At 38.0% G+C, this 15,039-nt stretch overlaps 1 pseudogene; it reads left to right on the top strand.

The window, feature by feature from the left end:
• Positions 1-651: 651 nt before the first annotated feature.
• On the top strand, positions 652-7,673 carry LOC131415135 (large ribosomal subunit protein eL36-like; annotated as a pseudogene).
• Positions 7,674-15,039: the final 7,366 nt, after the last annotated feature.

The following is a 15,039-nucleotide window of genomic DNA, read 5'->3' as shown; positions in this document are numbered from 1 at the left end:
TGTCTTGTAGGGATGTTTTGGAGGGTAGCAGAATATGCCACCCCAAAATATGACTGTAGGAGGTCGGGACACGCCACCCCAAAATATACTGCTTTGGTATACGGATTATTGTGTGCTGTAGGCACCTGGAAAACAGCAAATGCAGGGAGAGGCTTTCTCTGGATTCCTCTTATCTGACTAAAGACAGATCCTCCAAAAGGAACTCAGTTGTCAGAAATCCCCTTCTGCAGAGTTTCATCAACCAGGGAAGATTGACTCTTATCACAGGAAAGGAGACTAAAGTTGACACAACACCCATATAAACTTTGTCACAAACTATCATACCTCCCAGCTATTCTTCTAAGGTCCCTTTCATCTTTCCTGGAAATCATTTATTCTCTCCTAAAAGACTACATCCCCCCTTCCCTTTTCCTAGTAAGATGGTATTTAATCCTGAAGTCTAAGCCAACTCAGGGAGTTACTCACTTTTCCCTGGGTATCTCCCATGAATACATGAGGTATACATGTTAATAAAACTCTGTCTGTTTTTCTCTTGTTAATCTACCTTTTATGACAGGAGTCTCAGCTAAGAACTCAGAAGCATAGAGATAAAATTATTTTTCCTGTCCTATAGTTTGGATCTCATGCTGAGTAACCTTCATTTCCATCCCCATGTGGTCTCCAACCTTCTCCATCCTGCTCTTTGCCCTAGAGCTTGACCTCTGTGGAAGCCATCAGCTGAGCTCTCTTGAACTCCGGGATGACTTCTACGGTTGGCATCACCCAGACTCCATTGCACTCTGGCTTCTGCTTAGGTTTGGCCACTAGGAGGTTCCTGTGGGACAGAGTATATCAACTTTTATTTTTCATGATTACTGCCCTCCCTCATTCAGCCCTTTTCGATGTTTTTCCTAATCACACCCTCCCCTGCCCACGTGAAATTTAATGTAATTTAAAGGTTGATTTAATGTTTTCTCAGTTCCAGTTGTGAGAAACTAGGTTTCTGTAACCATTCAGCTCCAGTTGTGGTGATGGACTGTCCCCGTTGCAGCCCCAGGGTGTGTCACAATGCCTCGTTAGTCCCTGCAACCTGCCCCCCCATCATTGGGCGTCATCTTGACTGAAACAGATCTGGGCTATATGTATCATGTTATTAAGTCTTAGAAAAGGGGTAGGACTACTCTGCATGCCATAGGATAGTCAGCCAGGACCCTGTGAGATTACATTTTTGGTCTTTAAAAGAGGAATGAAGATACAGTGGCTTACATTCAGAGTAATTTTTGTAAAACATAAGTCTGGTCAGGAGATTCCTCTATTTTTAATCTCTTCAAAGCACCCATCTCAAATCTGGCAGGATTAAATTCAAACCCATTTCCTTTATCCTAAGCACTGCTATAACCTGACCACTACCTACCCCTCTAACCTTATTTTGTGATTTTTTTTTATTTTTTTGTGAGGAGATCAGCCCTGTGCTAACATCTGCCAATCCTCCTTTCTTTATTATTTTTTTTTTTTGCTGAGGAAGACTGGCCCTAAGCTAACATCCGTGCCCATCTTCCTCCACTTTATATGGGACGCTGCCACAGCATGGCTTATTTTGTGATATTTTTATATTAGTTATTCTGAACATCGAATTCTCTCTAAGTGTCTCACAATGTTATCATTCTTACATAAAATACATTCATATCCCCCTTCCCATATCCCCTGCTCAAGTAATTTCTTCTTGTCCTCAAAGGTGATTCAATCTTCATTTGCTCCAAGAAGGCTTCAACTGCCCTCCACCCCACCACATCTATTTTTTTCACATCTACTCAAGTAGGATCCTCTGTAAGTGGCTATTACAGCATCTATTACACTGTTTGCCACTTTTAGGTTATTGTCTTTATTCTCACTAGCTTATAAGGTCCTTGCATTTGGGGACTGCATCTTATTTGAATTATCAGTGCTTAGCATGGTAACTGTCATACAAAAATAGTTTAATAGATAATGAATAAATGAACAAATGGGAAAAAAGGGACTAATATAGTGCTTAAAAATCTAAATATGCAAAAATAGACCAATCTTCCTTCACAACTTTCCTAAATGGAGATCCATATCAAGATTTCTGAATGCTTCTTTGTCACATTTTGCCCAGATTCCTCAGAACTCAAGTGCAAGCATACTGCATTCCAAAGCATCGACTTATCATGAAAAGATTCTACCCTGAATTCTCAACTCTTTTCCCACCTATTGAATTGGGCTGACAAATTAAATGTAAACTAAAACTAATTTCCCTCTATCTTTATCTTTTAAAGCTGAGAGCCTTGTCATAGATAGGGCTCCCTAAGAAAAGAGTCTGAGGCTCTGAGATTCGGTTGATTGAAGTATACTCTCATGAAGAGGAATTTTGAGGGAGCAAGGGAAGCAAGAGTAGGCATGAAGTAAGGTTAAATTGTGTCACAGTGGCAATAATGGCTTCAGCCTGTCCTACAGGGAGCACTGAAACTGGGGCAGCCCTTCAGAGAATCTCAAATTGAGGCGAGGGACTCAGGCCTTTGTACTCCTACACTGTCCAGTCACTGGTTGCCAACTGCTCTGGGGAGGGGGCGTAACTTGGTGGAAGCTTTCTTTCATGGAGAACAATTCCCACAATGGCATGCAGCTGTGAGCTATCAGGAGCCCACCTTCCCAGCAGTCAAGGCAGAGAGTCCCTCAATGCTGAAAGGTTTGGATGATGAACCACAATATCAACTATAATCTACCTCATAGTAAGTTGACGCCATCTAGGAGCAGCCCCTCCAGGATTTTGATTGGTTTCTTGTCCTGAGAAAACTGAAAAGAGGAAGGTCAGTAGGATGAACCACAGCTTGTGCTGCTATAGTTGGTCTCAAGTTTGGAAGTGGTTTTCATTTTCTCCCTCTTCTACATCCCATTCCAGACTCCAGACTAGAACCTATGGCAGTCTGAGCTTACCTAGTGGGTCATCAAGACCCTTCTCTCTGAGGGGTCTGAGCCCCTGTACAGTGTTGTTCTCAGGCAGGGTTAAACAGGTCTTATCATTTTGTCATATTTATTTCAAAAACTTTAACAAAAAAAATGTTAAAAGAGTTGATATATACCTTTCCCTAACTCATTCCCTTCCTTCCTTTCCAAGGTTACTCACCACTCTAAATTTAAGGTGTCAAAATCTCTTGCAAATTTTCCACTCTATCTTTACATGTAGATACCTATTTGACATATATACTCATATAACAAATAGCAAATTGATATCCAGAATAAATATGCACATCGATAAGGAAAAAGGCAAACTACTCAACAGGAAAGGAGAAAAAAAAGAAAATTCACAAAAAAATAAACCCAAATTGCCAATAAACCTAATAAAAAGGCATACATGAAATATTAATCAGGGGATTGCATATTAGAAATATGAGATTTCATTTTATATCCATCAGATTATCCAAAATTAGTGAATCCCTCCCAATTATGTTTTCTTTTCTCTTTTCCCAGTGATGCATTTGGACAGTGAATTAAACATTCCTGGACTGTCTCTGATAATTTTTGCAATAAAGAAAACTTGTTTTTCTGAACTAACACTATTCTGAAAAAAAGACACTTAAAATCATTGCTTTTCTCTCCTTTTTTGATATTATAAAAAGAAATGCAAAGACTTTACTTAAAAAAAAACTGTAATTTTATTTCAAAGCATTTTATTTTCTTTTTCCATATCTGTCCCTTTATATCTGATTAACTCATAAAAATATTTCTAATTATTGTGCCATGTAGATATGTGCATTGATATACAATTAGCCCATATCTTTTTTTAATTAACAGATGTATACATTGATCATTAGTTTTTACTGCAGGATGATAATGAAACTAGCACTCTTAATTTTTTCTCTCTTGTGCTTTAAATCGAAGACTAAGTTATTGCTCCTCCTTTAGCATAATATTATTCCCAGTAAATATACCTTGCTATTTATTTATTTGAAATGGAATGCATAAGCAAAACAAAAGATTTTTATTTGGTTTTATAGGGAGATATTTATGGTGAGCACAAGGAGGGTCCAAATGGAATTGAGAGTACAGAGATATGTACTCTTTGCAGTAGTAGAAACCACTTTTGGTATTATGTCAAAAGTCATTTCATCTGAAAGATCCTGGAGAAAATTTAGCTGGTTACTAAGCATCTAACAAACTGAGTTTGAATTGCATCTGTATCATGATCATCATGAATACTAAATAACAGTCACATAGAATTAAATTTGTCTACAATCATCACATTTCTAAGAAATGGACACTGACCTTAGAAATGTAGCCTTCACCTTTGCAAGAAAGCCAGCACTGCCACTGGGTTTATATTAGTTGCAGCAACACGTGTAGGGCTTTGTTTTCTGTTCTGCTGCATCCATATTAACATCAGAACACCTGCCTTTGTCTTAATAATCCAACCTCTCAGCCTCATCTCTTATAATACTGACCTTTGCTCAGCTAAAAATAGTCTCTGATAAAATTCTCCTTGGCTGTTCCCATCACTACTTATGGTATAAATTAAAAGGATAGTATTCTATAACCGCGTTAAATCAACGAACGTTGAAATGCAAAATGTGAAATGAGAAATAGAGTTGTCTAAAGCTGGGGATAGAGAAGAAAGAGCACCAAGCTACAAATTTAAGGCAAAAGGCAAAATTTTTAGAATTAATTTAATTCTTAATTTTTAGAATTAGTTAATTTACTGTCACAATAAATAATATACAATAAAACAGAGTAGCACTAGTACCTAGAGTTTTTCATATCAATGATACAAAGTTCTTAACTTCTGTAGATCTTTGACTATTTAATATCCCTTAATAGAATAATAATTTCATCTGGAATATAATTTTTCTTCTGATTTTTTTTCTTATGAAATTGTGCTTCCTAAGCTTTAGCTTATTTTAAATTAACATTTTGGGCAATTTTAGTTTTTCTTCAATCTAATGGTTGCGGTTGTTGACCTCATGATGTAAGAAAGTTTCATCAAATCTCTTGGGTTTACAATGAAAACGGTTAAAGACTCTGTTTTTTCATTTGTATCAGTAAAATATTTATGACATTATATGCATATTATCAGCCACGTTTTATACTTACGTTATTTTGTTTAATCTTGAAATTAACCCCTTTTGAATTTTATTTTATAAGTAAGAAAGCAGTCATTCAAAGAGTTACATAACTTACTTAAATTTATAAAACTAGATAGTAACAGTTTCAGAAGTTAAACCCAGGCATAGCTCCAAAATTTACGCTCATTTGCCTATTCCATACTACATCCACACAATTAAGTGTATTCCAAAGCAGAGAGTAGGGTGTGGTCAATGGCACTATAATGGCATAATTTTCTCTAGTCATTTGAGGAATTTCACATTGGATTCCAGAGACTAAAAGGAAACTTGAACAGTGTATGCCATGAGCCTTAAGTGGCACCAGAGACCGTCCCTATACATTCATCATCACCTGCGCTATTTTTCCCCTTCCCCTAATCTAGTGATGGAGGAGTTTCAGTTGGCCAGAAATGCTATCATTACACGATACCAATTTCCATTCCTAACAGAATTGTAAGGAGGGAAGAAAGCTGAACATAAAAAGGTATACATGGTGAACATAGATAATTTTCCAGAGTGAAACCTTAAATTGTGTCTTCTTTTTAAAGCAGGTTGATTTTTCTGTTTTATTCTTTATTTTATTTGTTTATTTTGTCATGTTTTATTGGTATTTCATTTGGCCTTTTCCTTGCCATTAAAAATGAGAGTACAGTCTTGCTTTCCTCTCTACATGGGTTGCAAAATATCTGCTTATAATCTTTAATTACCCTCACTCTGGCATTAGTTTTCTAATCCCTAGTGTCCAGCTTTCTGCATCAGATGACCAGCTATTTAACATGACGTATTCATCAATGATCAGACTGTGCAGGAATAGGACTCATAAAACAAAGTATGGAAACTAATAGAAGGACATTGATTCTCTGTCTCATCCAAAGATAGACCACAAATTAAGTATTAAAGCACTCGTTGCTGCCCATGATGCTTCGTTTCTGTGGAGCTGGAGTTGGCAATGCATAAGCCATAGGAGATGCATTAGTCTCACAAACTAGATAGGAAACCGTATGTTGACAACTTGGTCTTTACTGCTACTCTACGATACCTGTTATAAAAATTTGTATTTCCAATAAATTAAGCCAAAAGGCAACAAAGGCAATCAAGCGGAACTTGCAGTTTTGCACAAAACGAGTCTTGATTTTGTTTTTTTTTGGTTTATTGCACTTAGTGCCAGCTTTGTCTCTCCAAATTCTGATTTTAATATTTTAATCTACTCATATAACAATGAAGAGCAGTAATTCTTAAAATTTTCCTGTCTAACCAGTATGTCTTCATATACTTTGGCACGAGGGATGTAAATCTCAGGGAAGTGTCATCTAGGAGGTCTTCGAAGAAACAGTGATGGTTGAGCATTCTCACAAGATGGCATTTCTTGTCCCAGTCAGATGAACACAGGGGTTGGAGTGGAAGGCCTTCCAAGCAAAGAAAAAATATACACACAGTGGCTTGATATAACAGGGTGTGTTGGCATATTGACAAGTATTTCAATATGAGAACAGCTTTTGAAAGATAGGTATCTGAAAATCTATGCAGGAGGCATAAAACACAGGAGACTTTTTGGTGTGCTAATAAGAGTGGAATCTATCCTGTGGAAGATGGGGAGATACTGAAGGTTCTTAAGCCAGGAAGTGAATTGAAAAGGGTTACAAATCTGAATTTTGGAAGCAGTCTGCCTAGATTCAAATACTGGACCTTTCCTACTAGCAGTGTGACCCCAGAGAAATTATTTAACATCTCTGTACATCAGTTTTCTCATCTGTAAAATAGGAAAAATACCACATATGGTGGTTGTGAGGATTAAATTTATGGAATTAAAATATTTAAAGTACTCTGAGCAGTTTCTACATATAGTAAGTGTTATATAAATGTTTGCTATTACAATAAATGTTTTTATCCTTTTAGTCACTCAACATTCACTTTATTAACCTTTTCCACATGCAAGGCACTGTAATACTCAAATCTTAGGCATTAAAAGATTCCCCTCTGGAGCCGGCCCAGTGGTGCAGGCAGTTAAGTGCGCGTGCCCCGCTGCGGTGACCTGGGGTTCCCAGGTTTGGATCCTGGGCACGAACCGATGCACCGCTTGGCAAGCCATGCTGTGGCGGCATCCCATATAAAGTGGAGGAAGATGGGCACGGATGTTAGCCCAGGGCCAGTCTTCCTCAGCAAAAAAAGAGGAGGATTGGCAGATGTTAGCTCAGGGCTGATCTGCTCACACACACACAGAAAGATGCCCTTCTGCCACAGCAGCCATTGAAGAGTAGCCGCAATTGCTCTGTGCTACCCTATGGCCACGGGCTTCAAAGAGGGCCACAAGGTGACCAAGAATGTGAGCAAGCCAAGGCACAGCCACTGTCACAGAGCCTCACCAAGCACTCCAAATGTATATGGGACATGAACCAAGATGCGTGCAGCTTCACCCCTTATGAGTGACGCTCAGTGGAGCTGCTCAAGGTTGCCAAGCACAAGTGGGACCTCAAGGTCATCAGGAAAAGGGTGAGGACTCACGTCTGTGTCAAGAGGAAGAAAGAGGAGCTGAGCAACATCCTAGCAGCCCTGAGGAAAGTGAATGCCAAGAAGGACTGAGTCCCCAACCCCCTCAGTGCACAATAAAACCTTTTTAAAAACAAAAGGAATCTAAAGATGAGCAAGACAAATATACACCCTCTGAGAATAGGATGTATAAATTGCATAGTAATAACCGCCGGAATACAGCCAAAACCATAAAAAGAATCACCTTCTTTATTCAATTTTAGCTTTATGCAAAAGAAGAAAGAAAATGAAAAACAGGAGTAAAAAAGAGAAGGAGAAGAGAGAGGAAGGAAGTGAAAAAGGATATATAGAGGGAGGTAAGAAGCAAGAGAAGGAAAGCGAAAATCAGAATAGGTTTCACAATTAAAGATGAAGAAAATTAGAAATTGCAGGATAAAACTTCTTGGGCATGCCTGAAGCAAGAATGAATATTCACTTGCAAAACTGCCACACTGCAACCTTTTAGTGCAATGATCAGAATGCCAAAAGATGCTTCCAAAACAGTAGTTCTTTAGTACAATTAATCCCCTGATTTAATTTTTCTTTATATAAAGAAAAACCTTTGATGTACATATGTGATGTAAGCGTAATATTTTTTTTTCACCTGTAGTTCTCACTCAGAAATGCTAAGCAGAATCTATTACTCAGCCACTAAAATAGCCAAAATTGACATTTTAGTACATTAAAAATCATAACCAAACTGATGAAATGGCTGTTCCATTCCATCACCGTTGCCCCAATTCAAAAGATCAGACCTATCACGTTAAGCTACCATTTCTTTGTTAAATTCTTCAACTTCTTGCAAAGCCTTTTTCCTCTCCTCCTCCTTATCCTCCTTCATTATTAACCTCTTCAGACGACTTTGTGTAACCCTTAACAGGATATGTCAAAATGGAAGCATTGAAGTGCGACTCTACAGTGTTTCTAAGAGGACTCATCTGACACAGCTAATCAAGAGTCTTTGGTCCACAGGCTGAGCAACATTTCAAACCAGTCATGAAGCAGAAAAGAAATGCTCTGCTGAAAAGCTGTTTAAAATTATAGTGCATGGTTGGTGGTTGATAAGAGAGGGTTGACTCTTTTTTTCTAAATAAAAGCTTTTTTCTTAGGTTGCAAGGTTTTTTTGGAGCTATTATTGAAGCATACGAAATGCCTTCCTATCTTGTAAAACTTTCTGTAGTAACCAAATCAATTGAGCTAACACAGTCATATTAGTCTTGCTATAAAACTTAAGCAGTAACCAAGACCATAGCAACCTGATAAGGCAGAGTTCATCAAAACAATTTATCTGGGAAAACACAAAAAATGTATCTGGGATTCATTCTCTCATATGTATACCAAGAGGCATGGAATATAAACACAAAACTAAAATGACACAGGAAATAGAAGACCTAATCTTTTCGTAACTCCTGAGTCTCTCTACATGTTTGGCTTTGTAGACCCAATTACATTGGATCATTTACCAATATGAATGAAACCATGCTGCCAGTACGCTTATCTACCGCTCGTAAATATTCTACTATTAAGCATGATTATCATATTTTATAAAAATAACAGTAATAACAATTGTCATATATTCAATGACAAATTAAATTCTAAATGAGAAAAATAAAATATTTAGGGGATTTTTTGTTTGTTTAATGCTTGTGACATTTGCTTGTTATTTTGGCTCTCGAGTTACAAGGCCAGTCCTCCATGGTAAACTTCCTAATTCCTCCTGGGAAGAATGCTTGTAATGTGTACATCTGCCACTAGAAAGGAAGAGTGAGGCCTGGTGTTGTCAGCCCAGATCACCCTACTAGGTTTCGTTCCAGTGAAATAATTAAATGAGAGAAGTAACGTTAACATGTTAGCCATACTTTTGAATCCTAAATCAGAATGTATTTTTAAAATTAGGACTCATCCAAAAAAATGCTTTAAATGTAGTCATTATATATATATTACACAATCTAAACAACGCAGTCTTTTTTACGCAAATAGTTTTACTGTCAAAAAGCACAGACTAGGGCCATTAATTTGATAGTTTTGAGAACCTTTACAATTAAGACCAAAGTTTTAGCCCTTCTGACATATGAGGACCCAGAGAGAGGGTTCCTCCTTTGAACCAGGAAGAGGGCCCTCACCAGGAGGCGACCATGCTGGCACCTTGAATTTGGACTTACCAGCCTCCAGAACCGTAAGACCACATACAGACCCTTTGAATTCCAATTCTTGAACTGATTTCATCAGGATGGCATCAGGTCATTTTTGACTTCAGTTCCTTTCACAAGACGACCAACCAGCAACTATCTATGGACAAGACACCACTGTGAAAAGTCCCAGAACCCCAGTGGTGGAGCTGAAGCACTCCCTTGGAGCACAGAGCCTGTGAAGGAGCACGTTGGAAGGGTAGCAGGAGCAGTTTCACTCTGAATGAATTGCCCCACTCTCAGGCCCTCACAACACTCGTACTGAGAGGGTTTCCACGGGCCTATGGTTTTTCCAGTGGGAAAAGAGAGCCCAAGGTGGACATCCAGATTCCCCAACATTGTCAGATACTTCTCAGGATGCCCACTTGGGTCTCTCTTCACAAAGATCAAGGAGGAAATCTGTGAGACTTGACAACTGAGGATCAGATAAAGACAGAGATAAGAGTGGGGCTTACAGCAACCAGGGCTCACCTCCTGGTGGACTCCATTCTTGTTAGCAGCAACACCTGAGCAGAGATACCTTCCAGAGGCTCTGTCTACTTGCAGATCCAAGCGAGTGGCCCCATCTGGCCAGGGAGCTTGAATGGCACTTCTGCCTGATTTGGGCCCCCAGCCAATGGGCCATACTGGCTATGGAGCCTGTTCTACTGTCATGACTGGACTGGGAAGAAAACTGGCAGCCTCGCCTAACTGCTGAGCATAGCCTCCAGTCCTGCTCAACCAGCAAGCCTGGTCAGAGAACCCAGGCAGCCTCAGAACCCATTCTACAGCCCTGTTTAGTCAGTGAGCCAAGCCAGTAGCCTTGTCTAACTGTTGAGCATAGCCTCTGGTCCCGTATAACTAGGAAGCTTGAATAGCAACCCTGGGCAGCGTTGGAGCCCAGCCTACAGCCCCACCCCACAGCATCTTCCAGTGTGTGGTATGCCAGATTGTTAAACATAGTCTGCAGCTTCACTCAGGCAGGGAGCCCAGCCAGTGACCCCACTCAATTGTAGATCATAGCCTGCAGACCCACCTAACCAGGGAGCCTTGAAAACGACCCTGTACAACCTCAGAGCACAGTCTCTAGACCCACCTGACTATGGAATACAGCTGGAGACCCCACCTGACCAGAGATCCTGGTCAAACAGTGGAGCATAGCCAGCAGCTTACCTAATCAAAAAGCCCTGCCTGCAGTTCTGCCCAACTTCAAGGCATAGCCTGTGGCTCTGCTTGATCTCACAGCACAGCCTGAGGCCCTACCCAAACATGGTGCCTTGTCTGCAGCCCCGCCAGAACGTAAAGTCTAGCCATCTGTAACATCTAGTTGGTAACCGTAGCCTGAGGCCCCACCAGAGGAGGAGTGATTACGGAGCCCAGCCCACAGCCCACTCAGTCACAGAATCTAACAAGTGGCATCACCTGCAGGGAACACAGCCTGCAACTCCATCTGAGCAGAGGTGCCTGCAGAGCCCAGCTAGTGGCCCCACTTGTCACCCAACTAGAAATCCAGAAGGCAAGCCTCACCTGCCCATAGATGCTATTAGCTAACCCATCCAGCACCCCAAGATGAGCTAACTGGTGAAGGTCTTTCCCTGCCAAAGCAGACTTGTAAAGTCTGGAAGAGGAGACCACTTACTCAAATGCTCAGAAACCAATGGAAAGATACAAGGATCATGGAGAATCAAATAAACATGACACCACCAAAAGAAACTAATAAAGCTCTACTGGCTAACTCTAAAAAAAAGAAAATGGGAATCTATGAACTGTCTGACAAATACTTCAAAATAATTCTCCTATAGAAGTTCAGTGAACTACAATAACATAGAGACAGACAACTAAATGAAATGAATTTAGGGAAACAACGCATGAAAAAAATGAGAAGTTCAGAAAAGAAATAGAAAGTATATTTAAAAAAAAAAAAACAAGCCCTGAAATCCTAGGCCTCAAGAATATAATGACAGAATAGTAATCTAAAATATGTGTGTGAGTGTGTGTGGGGGAATATAAAGTTTCTGTATGCTATTGAAGATAAGTTGTTATCAGCTTAAAATAGGACATTATAACTATAAGAGATTTTATGTAAGCCTCATGGTAACCACAAAGGAAAAACCTATAGTACATACACAAAAAATTATGATAAAGGAGTCAAGGAATACCTTCACCAAAGTCAGCAAATCACAAAGGAAGACAGCAAAAGAGAAACTAGGGAACAAAAGACCTACAAAACAGTCAGAAAACAATAAATAAAATGACGATATAAGTCCTTACCTATCAATAATTATTTTAAATGTAAATGGATAAAATTCTCCACTCAAAAGACATAGAATGGCTGAATAGATCAAAATAAAAACAAGATCTAATTATACGCTGCCTTCAAGAGACTTGCTTTAGCTTTAGGGACACACAGAAATTGAGACTGAAAGGATAGAAAAACATATTTCAAGCAAATGGCAACAAAAAGAAAACAGAGATAGCTATATTTATATCAGAAAAAGTACTTTAAGCTAAAAATGGTCACAAAAGACAAAGAAGGTCAGTACATAATGAGGCAGCGGTCAATTCATCGAGAAGATATAGGAATTATAAATATTTATGCACCTAATATCAAAGTACCTAAATATATAAAGCAAATACTAAGAGCACTAAAAGGAGAAATAAACAGCAATAAAATAATAGTTGGGGACTTTAATATCCTGCTCTCAACAATGGATAGATCATTCAGACAGAGATCGCTAAGAAAACAGCATATTTGAACACTATAGACCAAATGACTTAATAGAACTATAAAGAACATTCCATCCAATAACACCAGAACACACATTCTTCTCAAGATCACAGAGAATACTCTCTAGGGTATAGCATATGTTGGGCCACAAAGCAAGTCTTAACCAATTTAAGAAGATTGAAATTTTATCTAGTATCTTTTCTGACCACAATTGTATGAAACTAGAAATCAATAAAAGGAAGAAATCTGGAAAATTCACAAATATATGCAAATTAAACCACACTGCCCTGAATAGCTAATAGATCAAAGAAGAAATCAAAAGGGAAATCAATAAAATATCTTCAAGCAAATGAAAATAGAAACACAATATACCAAAAGTTATAGGATGCAGCAAAAGCAGTTCTAAGAGGAAAGTTTATAGCTATAAAAGCACATATTAAGAAGAAAGAAGGATCTCAAAACCTAACATTACACTTTAAGGAACTAGAAAAAGAAGAACAAACTGAGTCTAAAGTTACCAGAAGAAAGGAAATAATAAAGATTAGAGAAGAAATAAAAGAAATAGAGAATAAGAAAACAATAGAAAAGATTCACAAAACTAGGAGTTGGTTCTTTGAAAAGATAAACAAAATTGACAAACCTTTAGCTAGACTAAAAAAGAAAAAAGAGAGAGGACCCAAATCAACAAAATTATAAATATAACAGGAGACATTACAACTGACACCACATAAATATAAAGGATCATAAGAGACTACTATAAACAATTACATGCCAACCACATGGACAACCTAGAAGAAATGGCTAAATACCTAGAAACATACAACCTACCAAGACTGAATCTGAACAGACAGTAATGAAGAATGAGATTGAATCAAAAACCTCCCAACAAAGAAAATCCAAGGACCAGATGGTCTCACTAGTGAATTCTACCAAACATTTAATGATGAATGAATGCAAATCCTTCTCAAACTTTTCCAAAAAATTGAAGAGGAGTGAACACTTCCCAACTCATTTTACAAGGCCAGCATTACCTTGATACCAAAGCCAAATAAGGACACTACAAGGAAAGAAAACCACAGGCCAAGATTCCTCATGAAAATAGATGCAAAAATTCTCAACCAAATACTAGCAAACTAAATTCAACGTGGTATTAAAAGGATCACACACCGTGATCAAGGGAGACTCATCCCTAGGATGCAAGGATGATTTCAACATAAATCAGTAAATGTGACATGTCACATTAATACAATTAAAGATAAAAATCCTATGATAATCTCAATAGATGCAGAAAAAGAATTTAACAATATTCAAAATCACTTTATAATAAAAAAGCTCAACAAACTGGGTATAGAAGGAACATACCTCAACATAATAAAGACCATATATGAGACTCCCATAGCTAACATCACATCAGCTGTAAAAGGTTGACAGCTTTCTCTCTAAGACTAGGAATAAGACAAGGATGCCCACTCCCACGACCCCTATTCAATATGGAATTGGAAGTCCTTTCTAGGCAAGAGAAAATAAATGAAAGGCATCCAAATTGGAAAGGAAGAAGTAAGATCATCTCGGTTTGCATATGACATGATCTTTTATATGGAAAATCCTAAAACCTCCACCATAAAAACTCTTAGAATTAATAAACAAATTCAGTCAAGTTGCAGGATACAAAATCAACATATAAAAATCAGTTGCATTTCTACACACTAACTACAAATTCTCTGAAAGAGAAATAAAGAAAACAATCCTATTTATAGTAGCATTAAAAATAATAAAATACTTAGGAATAAATTAAATCAAGGACAAAAAAGATCTGTAACTGAAAACCATAAGACATCAAAAAGAAATTGAAGATGACACAAACAAATGAAAATGAGCATAGATTGAAAGAATTAATATTGTTAAAATGTCCAAACTACTCAAAGCCATTTATGAATGCAATACAGTCCCTATCAAGATTCCAGGCCATTTTTTACAGAAATAGAGCAGTCCTAATATTTGTATGGAACCACAAAAAAAACTTGAATTGCCAAAACAATCTAGAGGAATCAGATCAAAGCTGGAGGTGTCACACTTCCTGATTTCAAACTATATTACAAAGCTATAGTAATCAAAACAGCATAGTACGGGCTTAAAAATAGACACATAGACCAATAGAACAGAATCGAGAGCCCACAAATAAACTTATGCATACACAGTCAACTAATATTTGGCAATGGAGCTAAGAACACTCAATGTAGAAAAGATAATCTCTTCAATAAATGGCATTGTGAAAACTGGATATCCACAGGCAAAAGAATGAAACTGGACCCTTATCTTATACTACTCACTAAAATTAACTTGAAATGGATTAAAGACACCAATGTAAGATCTGAAACTGTAAAACTAATAGAAGAAAACACAGGGAAAAATCTACTTCACACTGATCTTGGCAATGATTTTTTGGATATGACACCAAAAGCATGAGCTACAAAAGCAAAAATAAACAGGTGGGATTACATCAAACTGAAAAACTTCTGCATAG

This window comes from Diceros bicornis, chromosome 16 (genome assembly GCF_020826845.1).
Source record: "Diceros bicornis minor isolate mBicDic1 chromosome 16, mDicBic1.mat.cur, whole genome shotgun sequence".
NCBI lineage: Eukaryota > Metazoa > Chordata > Mammalia > Perissodactyla > Rhinocerotidae > Diceros > Diceros bicornis.
The sequence above is the reverse complement of the archived record's forward strand: the minus strand, read 5'-3'. Positions and strand labels throughout refer to the sequence as shown.